The sequence below is a fragment of the Bos taurus genome, chromosome 2 (assembly GCF_002263795.3).
Source record: "Bos taurus isolate L1 Dominette 01449 registration number 42190680 breed Hereford chromosome 2, ARS-UCD2.0, whole genome shotgun sequence".
NCBI lineage: Eukaryota > Metazoa > Chordata > Mammalia > Artiodactyla > Bovidae > Bos > Bos taurus.
In genome coordinates this window covers 23,368,676-23,387,202 of record NC_037329.1, presented here as the reverse complement: position 1 = coordinate 23,387,202, position 18,527 = coordinate 23,368,676, and the positions used below count along the sequence as shown (strand labels likewise).

At 41.9% G+C, this 18,527-nt stretch overlaps 1 protein-coding gene and 1 non-coding gene across 2 annotated transcripts in view; one reads left to right on the top strand and one right to left on the bottom strand.

The window, feature by feature from the left end:
* The first annotated feature begins 9,620 nt into the window (after nt 1–9,620).
* The window catches only part of CDCA7 (cell division cycle associated 7), a 37,062-nt gene continuing 28,155 nt past the window's right edge, over nt 9,621–18,527 (top strand). The window contains exon 1 of the mRNA XM_059876603.1: nt 9,621–9,812. The gene's annotated coding sequence lies outside the window, so the exon portion shown is untranslated. The remainder of the gene's footprint in view (nt 9,813–18,527) is intronic.
* Nucleotides 12,205–12,277, bottom strand: TRNAE-CUC (transfer RNA glutamic acid (anticodon CUC)). The gene has a single exon. It is a non-coding gene; the product is annotated as a tRNA-Glu (tRNA).

The window sequence follows — 18,527 nt, the reverse complement described above, 5'->3', positions numbered from 1 at the left end:
GCCTAAACCCTGCTTGGGACTTGAAGCCACATGGCTGGCACTTGAACCCAGCCAAAACCCCACTCGGGACTTGAATCCATGTAGCTGGGACTCAAACCTAGTCAAAACTCTGCATGGGACTCGAACCCACATGGCTGGGACTAGAATCCAGCCAAAACCTATCGAACCTGGTTTCAAGACCTAATGAAGCTCAGGTCTTGATGTCTCATCACAGAATTCAGTGAGAGACAAAGTGATAGGTAACTTGTGGATTTATTCGGATTCAGAGAGAGGCGCATTCCACACACAGAGTATGGGCCACCGCAGAGGGTGAGTGCAGCGAGAAATGTGGTGTGGTTAGCGTTTATGGGCTGAGTAGTTTCATCTGCTAATGAGTGGGAAGATTATTCCATCTATTTTGGAGAAGGGGGTGGAGATTTCCAGGAACTGGGCCACTCCTTGGTCTTTTGACAGCCTTGGAACTGTCATGGCGCCTCTGGGGGTGTCATTTCACTTGCTGATTGAGGATCAAGGTCTAGTCTTGTCTGCCATCTTGGTCCCATTTGATTCTAATCCGTTTTTCTTGTGTCCTTGGGCTATGTCATTCTTTCAAAAGTTATGCACTGACCCTTTCCCTCCTGTTACAACACGACTGAGACTTTCACATTCACATTTATTCACCTTAGCTCAGCTGGTTGTTGGATCACTACTGAAAGTACTGGCTCATTTAGGAAAGTACATTGAACTGCAGACTGAAACCAAACAAAATGAAGATCCCTGATTTCATCTGGAATATTTTTTCTTCTCCATCCTGAAGGGTTGGTCAATGTGCCACCCTAAAATATGTCTCTTTGGTATAAGAATTATTTTGAGGGGATTCTTTTTAAGAAACTGCAAGTTCAAAAGAGGCTCTGAAAACAGCAGCAGTTACCCTTTGGTAAAGGAAATCTACATTTATAAAGAAGTTTACCTTAGAAAGGGGCCTGTACTGGAAACACATAACTGTTTCACTGGAGGAACTCATCTGCACTGGCCGGCAACCTTAGTTTACCAAACACTCCTCTTCTCACTACCTCTGAATGGTATCCCCCTCTGAAGTCCCAGCCCCCAGCTCTGTCCTTAGATTGGGGTGGTACTTAAGTCTCAACTGTCTGGCTGCCTTTTTTTTTTTTTTTTAATCACACTGCAAGGAATGTGGGATCTTAGTTCTCCCACCAGGGGTTGAACCCGCACACACTGCCTTGGAAGTGCACTAAAGTTAAAATGTAGCCATTCAGTCCGACTCTTTGTAACCCCATGGACTGTAGCCCACCAAGCTCCTCTGTCCATGGAATTCTCCACACAAGAATACTGCAGTGGGTTGCCATGTCCTTCTCCAGGGGACCTTTCCAACGCAGGGATCGAACCTTGCTCTCCCACATTGCCGGCAAGTTCTTTATCATCTAAGCTACCAGGGAACCGCCAAGGAAGTCCATGTCTGGCTCCCTTTTGAGTCTCAAATCTTAGGCTCCAGTATGCTGCTGCAGCTGCTCAGTTGCTTCAGTCGTGCCCAACTCTTTGCAACCCTATGGACTATGCCTGCCAGGTTCTTCTGTCCATGGGATTCTCCAGACAAGAAGACTGGAGTGGATTGCCATGCCCTCCTCCAGGGCATCTTCCTGACTCAGGAATTGAATCCACATCTCAATGTCTCCTGCATTGGCTTCCTGCTAGGTTCTTTACCACTAGTGCCACCTGGGAAAGCCCAGGCTCCAGTATGAATGTATGTAATTAAAATTGTTTTATTTTCTCCTGTTAACCTGTCCTTATTAAGAGGGTGAGGGGTCTTAGCCAAGAACTTGGAAAAATAGAGGTAAATTTATTTTATCTCCTCTACACTACTTCAGAAAGCAGAATGCTTAGGCCTTATTTCACTAAGATTATTCCACAATAAGAGTAAGATTTTAAAGGATAAAAGAGCCTGTATATAAGGTGCTCAGTTCATAGATGGCTCCTGCCATGGGCTCAATAGATTATAACTATTATCATTGTTGTTATTAGTATTATATTATATCTTAATACTCAAATTAAAAAGGCCAGGTCTGAGAAAGAAGCACTAAAAGTAATAATATATTCCAGCTACTTCCCAGGTAAGTGCTTACATCCTTGGTTTACTCTTTTTTTTTTTTTTTTTTTTAGCCTCCAGCATCTTTTATTTTTCCTAGAACCTGTATACAATTAACTCTAGCAGGGCAGTACTCAATACTATTAAGTCTCACATTTTAGATTAACTACTTATTATAAATGTGAATGCACATCCTCATAACTGGCAAACTAAATGACATATTTATTCATTTATGTAACCGTACAAAATTTTATATGCAACAGGAGCTTCTATACTATAGAATCTGACCTTACAAACTAGCTTACATATAAAACATAGTTACTCTTTGTTCATCTGTCCTAATCTAGAAAAGTGTTGCACCAATGCTTAAGATGGTTTATTCTTTTTGTTAATTGTCTTTGTTTAAACCACTCTCCCTAGCCTTTTTCTGTGTTTCATTTTTACACTGCTTTAAGGAGACTGGGTTAATAGTGGAGCAATTTTTCAATTCCTTAAAATTTTATAATCTAGTCAGCTTCCCCCTCAAAATAAATATACTTACTGCCTCCAGGCCTTGGTTATTTTAAAAGGACTATATAGCTGTGATTGGGTTGCACAAGTTTTCATGTTTACAGATACTATATACCACGATGTCTTAGTACTGATAAATGGAATATTGCCTGCCATAACAGGAAACAAAGGATGTCTCCATTTTTCAGAGGTTGCAGCTACAGTCAATGGTGAACTGGTGAGTCCTGAGGGGACTCAGGAAGGAAAGAATACCTGCCAGCTAACAGCTAACAGCTATCATCCAGTCCCATCACTTGATGGCAAATAGATGGGGAAACAATGGAAACAGTGACAGACTTTATTTTCTTGGGCTCCAAAGTCACTGCAGATGGTGATTGCAGCCATGAAATTAAATGACACTTGCTCCTTGAAAGAAAAGCTGTGACCAACCTAGACAGCATATTTAAAAAGCAGAGACATTACTTTGCCAACAAAGGTTCATCTAGTCAAGGCTATGGTTTTTCTAGTAGTCATGTATGGCTGTGAGAGTTGGACTATAAAGAAAACTGCTGCTGCTGCTAAGTTGCTTCAGTGGTGTCTGACTCTGTGCAACGCCATAGACAGCAGCCCATCAGGCTCTGCTGTCCCTGGGATTCTCCAGGCAAGAATACTGGAGTGGGTTGCCAATTCCTTCTCCAGTGCATGCATGCATGCATGCTAAGTCGCTTCAGTTGTGTCCGACTCTGTGCGACCCTATGGACAGCAACCCACCAGGCTCCTCTGTCCACAGGATTCTCTAGGCAAGAATACTGGAATGGGTTGCAATTTTCTTCTCCAAAAGAAAGCTGAGTGCCAAAGAATTGATGCTTTTGAACTATGGTGTTGGAAAAGACTCTTGAGAGTCCCTTGGACAGCAAGGAGATCAAACCAGTCAATCCTAAAGGAAATCAGTCCTGAATTGGAAGGACTGATGCTGAAGCTGAAACTCCAATACTTTGGCCACCTGATGTGAAGAGCTGACTCATTGGAAAAGACCCTGATGCTGGGAAAGACTGAGGGTGGAAGAAGGGGACAACAGAGAATGAGATGGTTGGACGGCATCACTGACTCAATGGACATAAGTTTGAGTAAACTCTGGGAGTTGGTGATAGACAGGGAGGCCTCGTGTGTTGCAGTCCATGGATTCGCAAAGAGTCGGATACAATTAAGCAACTGAACTGAACTGAACAGCTATCAGACTCCAGCCACTCCCCATGTTGAGCCCTAAGGAAACTCAGGATATGAATACACAGCCTACTGGCCCCAGATAGCTAAGGTGCATATCAAAGGGATGACTTCACTGAGCCCAGACTTGCATCTTTCCATACATAGAAAAGCACTAAATTATTTAACTTCACATATCTGAGTTTTTAAAATTAAGAATAATCTTTTGTTGTTCAGACTACTGCCCTTTGTTGCAGAACTTATATATATCCTGGCTTCTCCCTCACATCCTTGGAGCAATTATCTCTGGGTTATTTGACATGCTGCCTCCCAGGCTTAAAGTCTTAAAAATTCCTGTTAAATAAAACACAACTCTTAACTTTTAGGTTATGAATTTTTTTTTTTAGTCTACAGTACATTGAACAAAAATGTGTAAATTTTTAATAGATCCCCAATATTCCAAATTGATATTATTACCTAAAAAAAAGTCAACTAAGAAAAAAACAACAACACATGGGATTTGCCTGGTGGTGCAGTGGCTAAGACTCTGCTCTTCCATGCAGGGGGCCCTGATTTGATCCCTGGTCAGGGAGCCAGGTCCTAAATGCAGCAACTAAGACCTGGTGCAAAACAAACAAACGTGTGTGCGTGAGAGAGAGAAAAGAGAAACAGAAAAGATGTCTGGAATGATATATAATAAAATATTAACTTTGTCACTGGGTGATTAGATAGCAGGTGATTTTTTTATTTTAAATTAATTTATTTATTTTAATTAGAGGCTAATTACTTTACAGTATTGTAGTGGTTTCTGCCATACATTGACATGAATCAGCCATGGGTGTACCTGTGTTCCCCATCCTGAACCCCCCTCCCACTTCCCTCCCCAATAGCAGGTGCTTTATATTTTATCTTTGTTTTGCTTATTTGTACAATACCTCAAAAATTACTTGTACTTTTTTAGTTGAAAATGTACTTATTGTAATCTAGTATCTTTAGCATATACACATTACTAAATATAAAACATAAAGAAGGACTATTACTGTATAGCACAAGGAACTCTACTTAATATTTTGTAATAACCCATACAGAAAAAGAACCTGAAAAAGAAAACACACACACACACACAGATCAGATCAGATCAGATCAGTCGCTCAGTCGTGTCCGACTCTTTGCGACCCCATGAATCGTAGCACGCCAGGCCTCCCTGTCCATCACCAACTCCCGGAGTTCGCTCAGACTCATGTCCATTGAGTCAGTGATGCCATCCAGCCATCTCATCCTCTGTCATCCCCTTCTCCTCTCGCCCCCAATCCCTCCCAGCATCAGAGTCTTTTCCAATGAGTCAACTCCACATGAGGTGGCCAAAGGAGAAAAGGAAAGATATAAACATCTGAATGCAGAGTTTCAAAGACTAGCAAGAAGAGATAAGAAAGCCTTCTTCAGTGATCAATGCAAAGAAATAGAGGAAAACAACAGAATGGGAAAGACCAGAGATCTCTTCAAGAAAATCAGATACCAAAGGAACATTTCATGCAAGGATGGGCTCGATAAAGGACAGAAATGGTATGGATCTAACAGAAGCAGAAGATATTAAGAAGAGATGGCAAGAATACACAGAAGAACTGTACAAAAAAAAAAAAGATCTTTACACACACAGATACACACACACATATGTATGTGCTAAGTCCCTTCAGTCATGTCCAACTCTGTTGGACCCTATGAGCTGTAGCCTGCCAAGCTCCTCTGTCCATGGGATTCTCCAGGCAAGAATACTCGAGTGGGTTGCCATGCCCCCTCCAGGGGTTCTTCCAGACGCAGGGATCAAACCCACGTCTCTTATGCTTCCTCCACGGGCAGGCAGGTTCTTTATCACTATACATACTACCTGGGACGTATATGTATAACTAAATCACTCGGCCATACACCTGAAACTAACACATTGTAAATTAACTATACTTCAATTTTAAAAAATAATTGACCGAAAAAGGGAAGATACGGAGCTTCCCTGGTGGTCTAGTGGTTAAGAATCTGCCAGCTAGCGCAGGAGACATGAATTCAATCCCTGGTCGAGGAAGATCTTCAGGCTATGGAGCAACTAAGCCCGTGCACCACAGCTACTGAGCCTGAGCGCCTAGAGCCTGTGCTCTGCAACAAGAAAAGTGATCTCAGTGAGAGGCCTGAGCGCCACAACTAGATAATAGCCCTCACTTGCCACAACTAGAGAAAGCCACATGCAGCAGCACAGCCAAAAATAAACAGAAATGAATAATAAAATCCTTTTTAAAAATGGAGACATGGGGTAAAAATAAATAAATAAACTAATATGTTTAGATAAGCCTACTAGGTAGAGTTTTCTATCTTCTCAGCCCAGTGGGGTCTGTCTGTATCCCACCGGGCTCTGAAGGAATCACACCAATTACCCATGACGAGGCCAGTTTGCTGTCTGCACCCCGAATTCCAGGTGAGCATTTTTAACAGGTAAGCAACAAAACAGCACAAGTTGATTCCACTGCTACCGAAGATGGTCTCTGGGCCCTTGTTCCATCAGATGTGAGCTGATGATTTCATCTTTGGAACAGAGACAGTCCTCAATTTTAGTTTAGGAGCTGTACCATGTTGGATACACATCCCCAATATATAAGATGGATACAAGGATCATGATTTCACAAGAATATAGTCCTTGTGAATTACTATATTCACAAGAATACAGTGATGGTTAGGAATGAATGTAAAACTCCAAAGAGTGCCTCGCAAGAGCTAGCATTCAACACCTGGAAGCCGTTCTTATAATTCTCTGTACACAAAACAGCACACGGTCCCTGTCCTTTCCACTATCTCCTAAGTCTTGCACTTTCCTCAGTTTGAGTATCTCCAAAAGGCAGCTCCTTCTACACAGCCTCAGCAATGAAAGGGAACCAGCCTGCATTCCTTTGGTGTTGAAATGATAAAGATGCATGTATTAATACCTCTTAAGACTATACTACTTTATACATCTATATGATTTACATAAGATAGATATTTAGGTATCTAAAATCTGTATTTAATTCAGCTGCTTATAGTAACTGCTGAATCATAAATGTTACTGCTAATTCTTGAATAGCTTTTGCTCTGCTTACTCATATAATTTATTAGCCATCTAACCACCTAAAGATTTTCTCCCTCTCTAAATAATTAAGTTGATAAAATACTTCTTGGGTAGTTTTCATTTTCAGGTTCCTCAAGACTTCTAAGTCTTTTTTTTTTTTTAAATAACAGTTATCTTCTAAGTCTGTATCTCTAAAAGTTTTAAGGCTAAAGCCAGAAGCCTCTCAAATTAGACTGTTTCAGCTCAAATTCCAATTCACTGTTTTCAAGGTGTGTGACAAGCTACTTAACCTCATTGTGTTTCAGTCTCCTCAACAGTTTAATAAGAGAATAATAATACCTATCCTAGCCCATAAGTTAAACAGTGAGAGCCTGGCATGCAGTAAGTAGCTATTAATATGTGATCAATATTGTAGAAGTGAAATACACTCCACGGGCATTTGCAACTCCATCAGTCCATCAGAATGGCAACTGCCTACATGCATGAGTCTGTTGTAAGTGACTGAGTGAAAAACACTGCCTGCCCTATCAGTAAACAGAGGATGTTGCCGCTGTCAAGCCGTGATATTACAGCTGCTGGGAAGGTAAGCTCTGAGGGAACTCAGAAGGGAGGCTGGATGCCCTCCTACCTAACAGTCAGCCACCGCAACCACCCTTCACAGTGTCTCAGGGTGAGAAAATATAGGATGCTGCCCCAGATAGCTGAGGTGCATATCAAAGGAAGAATTCCAAAGAACCCAGACTTTGCATTTCCCCATATACAGAAAAGCAGTAAATTCCTTAACTTGAGATATGTGGTTTTCCTTAATTAACAGTAATCTTTTGATGTGCTGACTACCTGGTCTGAGAGCCAAATTGGGATAGAAGTAGGGGGCTTTGATCTTCAACATGTGAATGGTTATTAATCACCAGTTTTCAAGGTAGAGTCCCTTACTTCAGTGGCCCTTTACATTAATCTCTGCAAATGATAAACATCTGTCTCAGGGGTGAGGTAGCCATTTGGGGGTACCAGTTGGGGATGAGCCTGGGGCTCCAACTGCTTCTTACACTGAATTTCAACCTTTCCTTTTGTTTGTAGCTCAGTTGTGCCCCTTTTCAGAAAGCTATTACAATGTTGCCAGTTTCTGAGTCTTTTGGGAATCCTTCCCTGTCAGAGGAATCCATTTTCTTAAGATGGTTATCATCCTACCCTTTCTTTACCAGCTCCTAAAATGTTGTTCCTTTTCTTTCCTCTCCTAATTTCTTTGATTTTGTGGTTTTCTGTTTTAATTAAAAAAGACATATATATCCCAATGTTCATTGCAGCACTATGTACAATAGCCAGTACATGGAAGCAACTTAGATGTCCACTGATAGATGAAAGGATAAAGCAGTTGTGGTACAAATGAACAATGGAATATTACTCAGTCATAAAAGGGAATGAATGTGAATCAGTTGAACTGAGGTGGATGAACCTAGAACCTGCTATGCAGAATGGGTAAGTTAGAGAAAAACAAGTATCATAGATTAACGCATATATATGGAATCTAGAAAAAATGGTACTGATGATCCTATTTGCAGGGCAGGAATACAGATGCAGATACAGAGAACAGACTTGTGGTCACAGCAGGGCAAGAAGTCGGGACAAAGTGAGAAAGTAGCACTGACATATATACACCACATGTGTGAAATATGCAGTGAGTGGGGAGCTGCTATCCAACACAGGGGGCCTAACCAGCACTCTGTGATGACCCAGAGGGGTGGGATGAGGGTGGAGGGAGGCTCAAGAGGGAGGGAATGTATATATACTTATGGCCGATTGCTGTATGGCAGAAACCAACACCACATTGTAAAGCAATTATCCTCCAATCAAAAAAAAAAAAACAACAAACAGTTTAAACCCTTGTTACTGTGGAGTGGAGTGGGGGGAAGGGAAGTGGCTAATTGCTGGTATTGAAGTCAGGATGTAAACCAGCCTTTAAACAACTTCATATTTCCTTTAAAATTTTTAAATTTAATATTAGAACATAATCATTTCCCTGTATAATAAAAAATAACTTGATAAATATCATTTAGTTGTTGCTTATATGACATTGTCTTTCCTTAATAACTATCCCATTTGGGCATGTTTCTAATGTTTCCCAATTATAAATAATACTGTAATGAACATCTCTGAGTATAAAATCATGACCTGATTTTAGATTATTTCCTTAGAACTGTTAAGAAACAAAATTCAACTGAGTAAATATAAAGATCTAAATTGGCTTTATTTCACAATTCATGAATCGGGCGCATACTGATAAGTAGAGAGGAGCTCTGAGGAGCTGTAAAGAATGGAAGACTGTACAAAAGGGTAGAAAAGGGAGAGAGATAAAGAAAGAGTTCATTGTTTCAGGCAAGGTTACCTTCTTAGAGGGGACGGAAGGGATCTACTGGGTGGATTACATCATTAGTGCTGACCAGGTAATTCTAGACCAGTTAAAGATTACATTCCTGGGAGAGCTAAAACTTCTATCAGGCTAGGTGCTGAGTCTTGGTTTGCTCAAGTGACTCCATCTGGGGCCTGTAGCGTCTTTTTTAACAGAATAAATTCCCAGAGGAAATATTAATGCAAACAAGAGAATGCGGACAAAAGAAAGAGCAAATCCTTCAGTTGCCTCAGACTAGCCTGGAGGGCTAGTTAAAACAGCCTGCTGGGCTCGTCCCTAGAGTGAATGATTCTGCAAGTCTGGGGTGGGGCCAACAATCATTTGCATTTTTAACTTGTTCCGAGACCTTGGCTAAAGCTAAGTGTTGGGAACCACACTCTGAGAACACTGATCAAAACCAGAGACAGGGAAAAATAGTCTTGAACAAGAAAAGGAGGTTAATTGAGAACAGATGAAACTGCAGAGGTGTTTGTTGGTGGGATCTAGGCAAGAAACTGCTCCTTTTTTCTGACTGAAGTAGGAGGTGGAATCCTCGGCCAAAAAAGGTAAGTGTAAAGCAAAAGGTGTGATAAGAAGAGTGAGTGATTCAGGTTTAAGCCATGGTGGGATTTAATGAAGGCACAGACTTGGAATCCTAAAAGAGCATTAACTAAGCGCATTGATAGTGGAGGACAGAGAAGCCTGGTGTGCTGCAGTCTATGGGGTCGCGAAGAGTCAGACACGACTTAGCGACTGAACAACAAGGGCATTGAAAACCCAGCTTAAACTAGACGTCATACATTTAAAATTATAGTCTTCATCGTCCTATAATCTTTCACAACATTGTTCAGCTGCCAGAGGAGGCCTAAAGAGTATAGGGCAGCTGCCCCAGGGGCTGAAGCAATGAACGCGAGACCTAGGCTAGAGATGAGATCTCTGTGTGACCAATTTGCCAGAGGACAGGTTTGATAAGGAAATGGCAACCCACTCCAGTGTTCTTGCCTGGAGAATCCCGGGGACAGAGGAGCCTGGTGGGCTGCTGTCTATGGGTTCGCACAGAGTCGGACACGACTGATGCGACTCAGCAGCAGCAGCAGCAGCAGGTTTGATCAAATATATGGCAGGCCTTGTGGAAATAAACAAGTGAGACAGCTGGAAAGATGGGGACAGGACAGCAAAGTGGTGAGTCAAATTATTAGAGCTGACCTTTCTGCAAATGGAGCTGTTCTGAAGTGTGAGAAGAGTTTCGAGATGGGGAGAATTTGATTGAGGAAATCTGTCATTTGCAAGGGCGTTAAAATTCCTGGGAATAATGACAAACCCTGGGTCACCTGGAGGTTGAAATAAGTAGCCCAGAGGGACAATAAAATTGAAGGCTGAGGTGGGGGGAGTCTCAAAGCCTTTTGTATCAAAGTTGGAGACAAATGAGCTGAAATCAGCCATGGAGAGGTAGGAAAATTCACACAACTCTCCTCATTTATGGTAGGTGGGGTGTGGGAAGCGGGTGCGTGTCATCTGCCAATACCAGAGTTGGCCAGGTGGTCGTGATGAGGGGCCAGGCCTGAGAGTCGAGAGCTTCACTAAGTCATTCCTGTAGAGGCTGGAGGGAAGCGAGAGTTCCCCCAGAAAAGCCTGAGGTCTACAGAGTGATTGTTGGCCCCAAGAAACCCAGACATCTCCCCTCCAGGATGAAGGGTGTTAGTAGCAGCACTGTGACCATTAATTCATTTCATTCTGTGGAGAGGGGGAAATTTCCCCCTCTACTCCTCTTGGTTCTTATAACTGGGCTAATAATCAAATTAACACAAAACAGGTTAGGAGAAAAAGGAGCACATTTTAATCCAGGTGCATGAAGTTCTCATGGAACCTAAGGAGTGGCCAAAGCGGGCAGCTTTTATACCTTTTAGAGAAAGAAACAATAAACTTGTGAGGAACTGGCCGGACAAAGAAACTTAGGCGCCCAATTAGCGAAGAATCAACACAGAATTTGGGCTTGGGGTAGTAACTTAAAGAGGTAAAAAGGTTTGTGTAAATAGGCATCTCAGCCTGAATTTCCTATCTTTGGCAGTAAGGGTGTTTGACCTCCAGATGCAGGAAATCTACTTTTCACGGGAGAGATTTCCTGCTTTCAGGGAGAAAGAGAGGAGGGTCAGAGTGTCCCTCTTCTGTTGGCCATTTCTTAAGCAACTTTAACCCCAAATCATCAGTATGCCTTTGAGGGCAGCCTACCCCGGGCCCCGATAATTCCTAGGAGGCTCTAATGCTGGGGGGGCTGCCGTTCTCCATCTCCCCAGGATCATGGTCCTTCTCTGAGCTCCAGGCAACCACTACCAATCCCTTTAGAGTTTGTACAAAAAAATGAAGCTCCGTTCCATTCTCATGCTAGGCCTTGGCAACACTAAATCCCCATTCTCCAGGATCTTAATGACTGGGGGCAGGGGAATGGGAAATGAAACGAGTCTTGATGGGGGCTCAGAAAAAGTAACACCTAAGTCTAGAAAGCTGGATAGAAAACGACCTTTCCGAGGATCTTTCTTTCTAAGACAAAAGCTCTTTGAGACAGGTATTTTCTAGGAAGGAACCTTTTTCAAAATGCAAATAAACCGCTTAAGACCAAAGAGTACCTATTGTTTCCCGCTGTCTGCTATTTCTGGCACACTTTCTGAGAACAGGAATTAGCCTGGGGCCAAGTGCGAAAACGAGGGGCAGAGTGAGATGTTTGTAGCTGGGCTGCCCTGCAATGAGGGAAGCCTTGGCCAATTCTAGGGTGTCCCAGCTTGTAGGGAGAAAGGGGATAAACAAATACATTGCTCCCAAGTGACATTTACCTTTACTCTGCCTCTGAAATTATTTGCCTTTAAAAAACCGCATTTCTTTCTTTGCGCTGTGTCTTAGTCGCAGCATATGGCATCTTTAGTTGCCGCAGGCGAATTGTTCTTTGTGGCATGTAGGATCTAGTTCCCTGACTAGGGATTGAACCTGGGCCCCCTGCATTGAGACTGCAGAGTCCTAACCACTGGACCACCAGGGAGGGCTTTCTTATAACTCTAAAGACTTGGCCCAAAGAGGGGTGAGTAGAGGAGGAAAGGAGAGAAAAGAGACAAGTCTGTTGGATGTGATCACAGAGAGCATGTGGGGCACCTCGAACGAGCCCCCAGAACACTGGCATCTTTAGCATGGGCAGAGGAAGTGAGAAAGATTGCCTGTAAAGGGGGCTATGTAGCTTCCCTGGGAAATATTTACGCCCCATTCGGCAGCCAGTCTTGGGAAAGGGATTAAAGAAACCAAGAGATAAGAGTACATGGTGGATGCTGGAGTTTTCAGAAGTGAAAACCAGGCTGTCACATGAAAGGACAAGCAAATAACAACCAATCGGTAACTGAGCTGGGGTGAAATCCTTGAAGATTTATTCAGTGGTAGATTGAAAGCCATTAAAGAATTCCAAGTAGGGGAACGACACGGCTGTGTGTGTGTGTGTGTGTTCAGGTCGCCCGCTGACCAGGAAGCAGCTGTGTGGGTGGGGGATGGGGGGTTGGCGGCAGGGGGATAAGAGGCAGGGAGAGGATTCAGCCACTCCATAGTCTCCTTCATTCTGTACTCAGCACTGAGTTTCTTCTTCTCCCTTCTACCATGTCTGACTCTTTCCCACTCCACAGGCTGTAGCCCATCAGACTCCTCTGTCCGTGGGATTCTCCAGGCAAGAATACTGGAGTGGATTGCCATTTCCTCCTCCCCGGGATCTCTTCCCAACCTAGGGATTGAAGCCATGGATGCATCTCCTGCACTGGCATTCTTTACCACTAAGCCACCTGGGAAGCCCACCTCCCTATCTATAGGAGCCTAAAAAATTTTAGCCTGAAAAATAGTCCAGAGACTTATTTTTTCTCCCAGGCTGTGTGGGGTGATTCTAACTTTTTACAATTGTCAGAAATGAAAGTGACAAATGTAGCCTCTTTCTCACTGAAAGAAAAGAAGCCTTGCTAGTTTTTAAGAAAAAGGAGACTGTCAGAACAGAGATGTTCTATGTATTTTAACCAAGAAACTTCTCAGTTGGCTGTCCTGGCATCCCCAGGTATTACCTTAATTTATTCAATATTCACTATATGTCACTGTAGAGGGGGAAAATAATTTTGCCTCTACCCTTCTAGGTTCTTGAATGAGTGCTGTGCTCAGTCGCTCAGTTGTGTCCAACTTTTGCAATCTCATGGACTGTAGCCCACCAGGCTCCTCTGTCCATAGGGGATTCTCTAGGCAAGAATACTGGGGTGGGTTGCCATGCCCTCACTCCAGGATCTTCCCAGCCCAAGGATCCAGGTCTTCCACATTGCAGGAGAATCCTTTACGGTCTCAACCACCAGGGAAGCCCATGAATACTGGAGTGGAGAGCCTATCCCTTCTCCAGGGGATCTTCCCAACCCCTGTAATGAAAAGATTAACAAGAGGAAAATTTAATTCCATTCCTGTACAAAAGCCCCGCAAAGATAAGAGACTGAAAGACATGACCAGAGCAGGATGCTTTTATAACTTTTAGACAAAGAAACAATAGATTTGTGAAGAATTGACAAGACAAAGGGGTTTGGGCTGGAAGTAATAAATGGTGACGAAGTAACAAGATTTGTTTATCCAGCCTTTTTGGCCCTAAATTCCCTGTATCTGGTGGTGAGGATGCCTATTCCAGGTACACTGAGGGCACCTTTCACAGGGAGTACTTTTTTTAATTTCTGCTGTACAGCAAAGTGACTCAGTTATATTTAGTCTTTTTCATATTCTCTTGCATTCTGATTTATCACAGGATATTAAATATAGTTCCCTGTTCTGTACTGTAGGATCTTGTTTATCCGTCCTCTATGCTAGTTAGCATCTGCACATTTCAAGCTCCCAGTTCTTGTCTTCCCCACCGCCTTCAGTAACCACAAGTCTGTTCTCCATGTCTGAGTCTGTTTCTGTTTTATAGATATGTTCATTTGCGTCTTATTTTAGATTCCACATATTAATGATATTTGGTATTTGTCTTTCTGACTTCACTTAGTATGATGATCTCTAGGTATATCTATATTGTTGCAAATGGCATTATTTCATTCCTGTTTTTTATCACATGGGAGATTTATCTCCTGCTTAGTAAGGGGACAAAGGAAGGTGAGAGTGTCTTTCTTGTACTGGCTGTTTCTCCAGTGCCTTTAATTCAAAATAAATGCCAAAGTGGGAGATATGTTCTGAACCGCTGTACCAGCCATGGTACTAAGATGAGGACTATGAATAAGACAGATGGGATCTCTGTTCTAGACTACATTCCAGGTAGGTTTTGGATGTGGGTGTGCACATGTATGTGTACATGAGTGTGTGCTTGTGTATGTTGGGAGCAGTGAGTGAGACAGACTGTAAACAAGTAAACATGAAAACTTGAGATTCTGAGAGGGGCTGTGAAGACAAAGCGTCCTGAGATAGAATATAATAGGGTGGAGGACAGTCCTCTGAATGTAATACAGGCTCAAGGGAGGTGACATTTGAATTTAGACTTGAAGGCAGAAAAGGAGTACAAAGGTCCTTTCAAGCAGACGAAAGAGCCTGTGCAAAGACTTTGAGATGGTTACGAGTCTGAGGTTCCTGTAGCTGGATTACATTTGAGCACGGCAGTCACTGGTTTAGGATGAGATGGAGGAGGCAGGCAGGACTGGAGGAAGGGAGAGCTAATGAAGGATTTTTTTTTTTTTTTGGCTAACACCGGCTCCTAGTTTCGGCATTTAGGGTCTAGTTCCCCGAGACTGAGCTCCCAGTGCAGGAGGTCTGGGTTTGATCCTTGGTCAGGGAAAGTGTTAGTTGCTCAGTTGTGGTCTCAAAGTCAGACTGAGCGACTAACACTTTACTTTCCCTTACCAGGGATCAAGCCCAGACTCCCTCTTTTGGGATCTCAGCGTCTTAGCCACCGATCCACCAGGCAAGTCCCTGGAAGGATTTTTAAACTGGAGAATGATCCAAGTTATTTTCTAAAAAACTGCTGTGGTTCTGTGTAAATATGTAATCGAGGAAGTCACTGGAGTATCCAGAGGGATTTTAGACAAGAGTTTAGACAAGAACAGTGGTAGTGGCAATGCACAGAAGTAGATGGGCTTGTGACCTATGTGTGGAAGTAGAAGCAACAATATTTGGTGACACATTAGATATGAGAAATAAGGGATACAGAGAAAGCAGGAATAACACTTGATTTTTAGCTTGGGCAACGGAGTAGACAATGATGCTGTTTACTGAGATGGAAAGATGTGGAGATAAGTGGCTTTTGAGGAAGGAATCGGAGATCTATTATGGTATGTTATATTCAAAATGACATTAAGTAGATGGTTTAATATACAAGTTTCGAGTTCAGAGGAAAAGTTTTGGCTGAAGATATAATACTGGGAGTCATAGGAGATGATGGCACTACTGCCCATGGGCTCAGATGATCTGTTCCTTAAAAAGTCAGATCAAGTCAAACGTTTCCTAACTTAAGAACGTGTCATGCCTGAGTGCCATGTTTCAGGTAATCCCCGCGTTTCACAGGCAATCACCATTCATTCTAATTTCTATTGCCATTGTTTCATTTCACCTGTTCTAATATAGGTTTTCCCTTCACTGTCTGAAAGGACAGCATTCCTCTGAAATGTTTCACAACCTGAAATGGTGTGAAGAAACAATCACCTTAGGACACACCTTGCTAACCAATGCACAAAATAAACTGAGATACAGCACAGACAGTTCAAATACGGCAGTTTGTTGCTGAGATGCTGACTGTTGTTCCCGGGGGAGGTTGGTGGGGCCACTGTAGCTGCTTCCAGTTGCTCGCCACCTTTATAATGGTGGTTGGTGGCTGGCTGCAAAGTAAGTGCTGAATGTTATTGTCATTTTTCATCTTCTTTTTTGGTAAAAGTGAAAAGCCTCTTTGGCTTTCTTTCCACTGTGAAAAACAGGTAAAAGCGAAGTGGTTATAAAGCAAACTTTTGAAAAGCAGGGGATAACAATACAATAAGGGGATAAGTACAATAAGCATTGTACTTTCTTCATCATTGTCCAAAGTAATTTTTCCTTTGTGATTTCTTTGACTCAGGGATTATTTATATGTGCACAGTTCAATTTCCAAATATCTGAGACTTCTCTGGTTATCTTAACGTTGTTGTTTCTAGTTGAATTATTTGTGGTCAGGGAATAGATTAGGTAAAATGCAATTTCTTTTGAAGTTCATTGAGAATTATGAATTCATGACCTAAAATAATGTGTATCATGAAAAATATTCCATTTTCACTTGAAAGAACATGTATTCCGCTACTCCACAGTTGCTGGATAACATGTTTTATAAATGTTAATTATGTAATTAGGTGAAGTTACTTAATGATGTTTTTTCATATTCTTCATATCCTAGTTTTTTGAGTGTGGTTGTGTGTTGGTCTAATTCTGTCCATTTCTGAGATGGGATATTAAAATCTCCAACTATGATTGTGAGTTTCTCTATTTCTCTCTTTAGCTCTATCAGCTTTTTCTTTAACGTTTTGAAGTTCTGCTATTAGGTTCATACATTTCAGAATTATATGTCTTCCTGGTGAAACAATCCCTTTATCATTATAAAATATTCCTCTTATCGCTGGTAATACATGTTGTTTTGAAATTGAATTTGTCCTGTATTAAGGTCTTTTTTTTTTTTTTTAATGCTTATTCATTTATTTTTGGCTGTGCTGGGTCTTCACTACTGCACTCGGGCTTTCTCCGCTGGGTCTTCACTGCTGCACTCGGGCTTTCTCCAGCCGTGGTGCGTGCGGTCCACTTTTCATTGTGGGGCATGGACCTCTCGCTGTGGTGGCCTCTCGTGCAGCACGGGCCCTCGGTGCATGGGCTTCAGCAGGTGCAGCACTCAGGCTTGGCAGTTGTGGCTCTTGGGCTTAGCTGCTCCACAGCACATGGAATCCTCCCAGACCAGGGATCGAACCCATGTCCCCCGCATTGACAGGCGGACTTGCACCCACTGTGCCACCAGGGCAGTTTGTGTCTCTTGTTGACAGCACAGAGTTAGGTCTTCCTTTTTTATTTAGTCAGATAATTCCAGTTTTTCAATTGGTTTGTTAGATTCATTTACATTTGATGTAATTCCTGGTGTGTTCAATTCAGTTCCACTGGTTTTGCTATTTTCTGTGTCTTGGCTCTTTTTTATTCCTTTATCTCTCCTTTCTATCCTTCTGTTGGGAGATCATATTTTTTACTATTCAGTTTTAGTTCCTCTATTAGCTTTTTAGCCCTGACACCACAAGCCAATAAAACTGCGGATATCTGCTGCAGGTCTAGCTGCCCCATGCAGCCTAGACACGGGAACATCCTGAGTGAGTGGATTTCATCTAGTGAGTGTAGTTCCCCTTTTTAAGGCTTGAAGGCCCCTCCAGTTTTCGCCTGCTGTGGCCCCTCTCCAGTATCTTCAAATAGTTGATTACATTTTGTCCACAGTTTATAACTGTTAGCAGTGTGAGAGTTATTCCAGTGGTGGTTACTCTGCCACTATCAACACTACATAAGTCTCAGTTCTCTTAATCCTTTAAAAGTCTTTCTTATTATCAATGAGAACACCTCAGTTAGATATTGTTATTTAACGTAACTCTTTTTTTTTTGTAATTTTTTATTTATTTTTTAAACGTCACTCTTTGTTCTGTCCAAGAGATCATGTCTCACACTTTAGAAGACAATAAAATCTAATTAGAACTTAATAATCATGTTTCATACTTTATCCATCTATCATTTTATTGACAGCCCATTATACTGCTTTTCCAATTGTAGCTATAATTTTAAGTTTTATACAAGTAAAATAAGTGTGAGTCCATATAAAGAAAACTAATTAGCACTAATAGTAGACGGGTTATACAGTTATGGCAAAACATGAAATAATAGTTCTGGGAATACTGAAGTTAGGAAGATTCTTTTCGGTAACATACTTCCTCTGACCCTGAGACAGTGGTGAATGGAAATCTAGAGTAAGGAAGAGAAGTCAGGACAGGGAATAGGGGTTAGAGAATTTAAAGGCTTAAGGCCTTCAGTCCAGTGCCATTGTTAGAACCAGTTTTTGTAACTTTAATGTAAAAGGTTGTTGAGAATACAGCCATTCTAAGAAGTTCTATCTTTGGTTCTCTAAGATGTTTTTATCCTAATACTTTATTAAATTTTGTAAGAATCAGTATAACCTTTTAAATTCCACTTCTGATAAATGTTATTTGATTTTTGCTTTCTATTTCCAACCATTTTGAAGGTAGTTTTAAAATACATCTATAAGTTGA